Below are 5,093 nucleotides of genomic sequence, written 5' to 3'. Positions count from 1 at the left end.
TTCTTAGAAAATAAATTTGTAATTAGAAAGAATATACACAATTTTACCCTAATTTACATTTTACCTCAAAATTAGATATTTTATGCTTCTAAACTAGTTATTTTCATCAGACAATAGTATATACTAAAATAAAACTTGTTTAAAACTCACGAAGATTGAAAACCTTGACAAATGTAAAATGTTTTCAAATATCAGGTTCTGTGTACAATAAAACGACACAGTAAACAGTAGCAGTAAGGATTCCTTCATCTGAAACATTTACTAGAACAACGAAAAGTTGTGTAGAGGTTAGGCTAAACACATTCTTACTTTGCTCGAGGTCGCTCTTACACTACAGTACGTACAGTAAGTCACTGAATTAGAGTTCGGATCAATCCTTGGGAGGTCCCGGGTTCCAGTATCGACCAGAAGACTAGGTTTTTCGTGGTTTTACTCAATCCCTTCCGTATAATGCCCGGATAGCACCTTAAATCAGGCCACAGCCGCTTTCATCATAATTTTTCTTCCAATTAATCTTTGATCATCATCCGGTGTCGATACGTAGTATGAGCAACTGACACCGTCGTTAAATAAACAAAGATCACGTAAATTTCACAAGAGACTATTGCTGAAGTTTCTTCTTTAATTAAGAAAACGTATGTGGTCTTGCTACAAATCGATTCTTATAACACCTGAAATGCCTGCAAAGTCAGTTCATCCATCAGCCAATCTATCCTTTTGTTACATTGAATCTTTAACAACGGAGCCTGGGATTCAACCTAAAAAGGAACGTTCCACCCTTTGTAATGAACCGAAATGACGTTGGTTCTCCCTTCTCGCGACTATCTTTTACCCTTACTCTGTCTTCATCACGTTGGTCCAGAGGAAGTAGACCAATGCCACTAAAGAAGTTTTCGCCCCTCCCCAATTCTCTTCAAATACGTGTGTATGTTTTGAATGCGTATGACTCTGATATAGCTACCCCACGCACCTTTCACTTTATGCATATGACTTTCTATGGTTCAGAATCAATGCCTGATTTTTAAAATTAATATTAGAGTAAGACAAGTTCACGCAGTGTCAATAAATCCTGGGTATTTAATTTAGATGTAGAAACATGTAATAACATAAGTTTCTGTTCCCTGTAACGTGTCTGTCTGTAGTCGGTTAGCTCTGTCGTTAACAGTAAACTTATAAGGAAATAATATTTTTTTCTAATCTCAGATGATACGGTTACATTAGTCGACATTTTCAGCGGTCACTTAAACACTGCACTGAAATTAAGTCTATAAAACGATATGAAGGGTGTCCCAGCCCGATTACTTCAACTTACATGTATCGTCTACGTCATATCACTAGAAGCTCAATACACTAAGAAATTAAATCATACCAAAAAGCATTTTAATTCAAAATATTTCCTCTTAAATTACTATAGCTAAGCAAATTTAAAAAATAGTATAACGGTGTGTGAAAGAAGCCTGCATGGTATTGTGTTCGGTGAGTTAAATTTTGAAAAATGAAACACGGGAAACGTATTTCCACACAACATACGAGTACGTACGTATAAATGCATTATAATGACAAAAGCCAGCTTCACCGTCCAACCGCCTTTACCAACGAAGAAAATTGCCAGTTTATTTAGGTAGAGGCGGAAAAGATACTTCCAAATTATTTATCAGAGGCTAAACTTTGAATCGTAGAAAAAAAATTGCGAAGAAGCTGAATTATATCGAACGTCGTTGTCGAATTATAAGCACCGTTTCGAATCTTCCTCAGTATATTGAATATTCTAATAGATTCAATATCACCAAAATCAGGCCATGATCGCTTCCTTCCAAATCCGTTCAAATTTATTATTCATAAGTTACGTTTACCATTAAATGCAGCATTGTTAAATAAACCTGAATGAATGACAGAATTATTTAAGTTTGTTGTGAGTTCATATGTGTGTACGTAAATGTGAGCATGCGTGTCGATGTGTGTGCGTGCGTGCAAACTTGTTCCTATGGTTCGTAGAAAATGAAGTAATATGTTAGACTATTTCGTTTGATGTAGTACTCAGACTTTGCGGTCTAAAGGCTTGTATTGTTTGCCACAGCCTTGATTTAATCTGTCCATTCCACGACGAGTCCGGCTTGTTGCAGCAAAAACACGTAAAGGAGTTGGTTTGCATGGCACAGTACTGAACTGGTATAATTCTGAAAGCATTTTGAACTACAGGAACAAATTGAATTTGCTGTAGACGTGGATTTGTGTAGGTTTTTACTGAGAATAAAAAGAATTTTGAACTACGAAACGAAATGGGGAAAACTGCGTGGTATTTTCATAACTGAGATACAGAAATCTTTATTAAGATACGTATAAAAATAAAGCAGTGTCTCTACGACACAACAGATGATGGACGAAGGACGACTTCAGAAGGCGCACCTGGCACCGTGGTGAAACTTGAGGAAGTCAGAAGATTCAAAGAACTACGAACATGGGAAATAATGCGAAGAGTGGAAATCTTTAACTCACATCGAAGTGACGTCTCTCTTCGGATGCTGGCAGCTGCCAACGATGCAATTTGGGGAGGGGACAAACAATTTGGACCTATGTTGACTGTCTACTAAACTGAGGAAAAAGCTTTGCTGAAAAACTGTATTATATTTTTATATAACTTTATTTTCATTACGCATCCCAAGTGTTTTAATGAAGATAATTGAATTCCCTTTTTATTGTGATCGCCCACAGTACATAAGACTGTTAAGGAGAGTACTATTAATGGCATACAAGACTGAAAAGAAATAAATAAGAAATGAATTTTACCAATACACTAAAAAGACCAAGAGAAATACAGAACCCAAGGAAAAGCCTCTTTTATTTCAAGCATCAACAAGTTTGTGAAAGCATTCGCAGCACTGAAATACCCGGATGATGGAATCATTTCGTTCAACATTATGATAATAAACACGATTACTAATTTAAAGATCATAATTCTGAATGGGAACTAAATTTCGCACAGAGATCTGAAGAAATAAAGATGAAGATATTTTTAATCAGACACAATAACACTTCGGAATAAAAGACAGGTGAAATGAGAAGATAATGGAGAATATTATATTAATATCTTCATAATATACACTTCACATTATATAGATTTCTAATCATAAAAAGAATTTTAGAATATGTTATGTTTTGAGCAGTAATGAGGGTTTCAGGAAATGCATACAAAATAATTGTAAATGTAACACGAATGAGGTCAAGAATTTAACGGAAATTAAGATTAAATAAGAATTTGAAAAGGGGGAAAACACTTAACTCTAGCGTACAATAGTTGACTTCAGCTTGGCGGTAATTCTTCAAAACGAACCTCAGAATGAACAGCTGACGTATTCTCCTGTTTATGCACAACGTAATTTAAGATATTATCACTGTTGAATTGAATAAAACATGGAAAAAAAATTCAAAGTCGCAGCTATGTATTTATTTTTATTTGTGTAAAATTCGAAACAACTGTTAGATTTCAACATATCTTGAACAGACCTGTGTGTTCTTGACAGGAATCGATACGTCAGTATTACATGTAAAAATAATTCGTTCCTAGGTCTGCTGGAACTATGAAACATTAATTTCCATTGTAACTGGAGGGGTTTCTTCCTACTGAATGATGATTTAATCAAAATTGTAATATGAGATAACTGAATGTTAATGTGCGTTCATGACATATAGATACAATACGTAACAAATAAATTAGAGTTAATTAGATCTTATGATATATAAAACTTTATTTCTAACTTCTGGTTTAATTAAAATATTAAACATATTAGCCTAATGTCCTTAAAATTCTACTGTTTATAACGACATTTCATCGAGTACATAGGTTATATAGTGTGTTTACGCCCACTTTAACCCAAGATGGCTGTTTTCTGGGTTGTTGCGCCGTGTAGTTTGAAAGACGTTTCGATATAGGCAGTAAGCACCTACTCGACTTCTTAGCCAGGAAATTCTTGATATCTCAGATAATGTAGCGTAGTTTTGAACAGCCCTGGTGTAACTACTCGTAATATCTCAGGGAGAGGTTCAGATTAAGACAGAAGTACCTGGAAGTAGGAATGAATCGATAAGTGCTGATAACAGAAATGGGCCCGCCATGACTAAACCGTAAATTGTCAAATGTATTCTTTTCAAGAAGAACAACAAATGTATTATGTAATACTCTGACATCCGATGAGGATGACGTGGCCACGTGACAGAATTACCTGGGCGATACGACGTCCACCGAGAGAATACTTCTGTCCTGCAGGGAACCGACGAGGCGGTTGGTCTCCGTTCCCTCAACTCCACTGGGAAGAAAATGGGACAGAGCACCGACCTTCACTAGCTACAGTGTCAAGCCCACTCACGCCGAACAGAAATTCTTTTGGTCGCCCAACGAACCAGTTGCTCACTCTTGTGTCCGCTTTAAGAACCAAGTTTGTATAGACTCAATGCAAGTGTTTGGTCTGGCATTATTAAAAGAACAAATCGACTAAACACAGAATTACCTTTCATTGAATAATCCGATTATATACGCAAATGAAAATGTGCGCTTTTCTGCACATAGTTTCTAACGACGAACTAAGCACAGTTTTTATCTCCTAGTTCTGGCTATTGTGATACATACATTTAGGTTGGCCCTGGTACAGATTACCCTACCAGCTGGGATTATCTCTGTCAGACTGTTGAAACACACAAAACTTAGCATAATCATATTATAAAATCCAAATCCATCTACTCAGCTTGATGCGCGTCTAATTGTAGCTATACTTTATGATTGTGTGGGTAATATGACAATTTAAAAGCGTGGAACAACACTCAAGGCAGAGAAATCTCTTCCGAAATTGTAGTTTCCTCAGACCAAAAACTGACAGAAAATGAATTTAGGAAAGTTGGTGTTATCGGAAATGAAGAAATTATAACTCTCTCATGCAGTATCTTGTCTAAACACACTGAAGTATATGTTATTAGTTACATAAGTTCTTACAGGAATAATTAAAACATACTGTTACCAGGCAGTAACTGATGAATTTACTGTACAGTTTTCCTCATAATGGAACAAAAATTCTGGATAGGAAACACTGTAATTAATACAT

General features: G+C 35.8%; 1 long non-coding RNA gene across 1 annotated transcript; it reads right to left on the bottom strand.

The window, feature by feature from the left end:
* Window positions 1-3,883: 3,883 nt before the first annotated feature.
* On the bottom strand, window positions 3,884-4,360 carry LOC110827980 (uncharacterized). The gene is made up of 2 exons (XR_002542525.2): window positions 4,221-4,360; window positions 3,884-4,061 (listed from the first exon to the last, which is right to left on the bottom strand). It is a non-coding gene; the product is annotated as an uncharacterized LOC110827980 (long non-coding RNA).
* Between the last annotated feature and the right edge of the window lie 733 nt (window positions 4,361-5,093).

The sequence above is a fragment of the Zootermopsis nevadensis genome, unplaced genomic scaffold, assembly GCF_977971745.1.
Source record: "Zootermopsis nevadensis isolate Lab colony 2312 unplaced genomic scaffold, Znev_1.0 Znev_ptg000024l, whole genome shotgun sequence".
Lineage (NCBI taxonomy): Eukaryota > Metazoa > Arthropoda > Insecta > Blattodea > Termopsidae > Zootermopsis > Zootermopsis nevadensis.
Note: the sequence above shows the minus strand (reverse complement) of the source record. Positions and strands in the feature narration are given on the sequence as shown.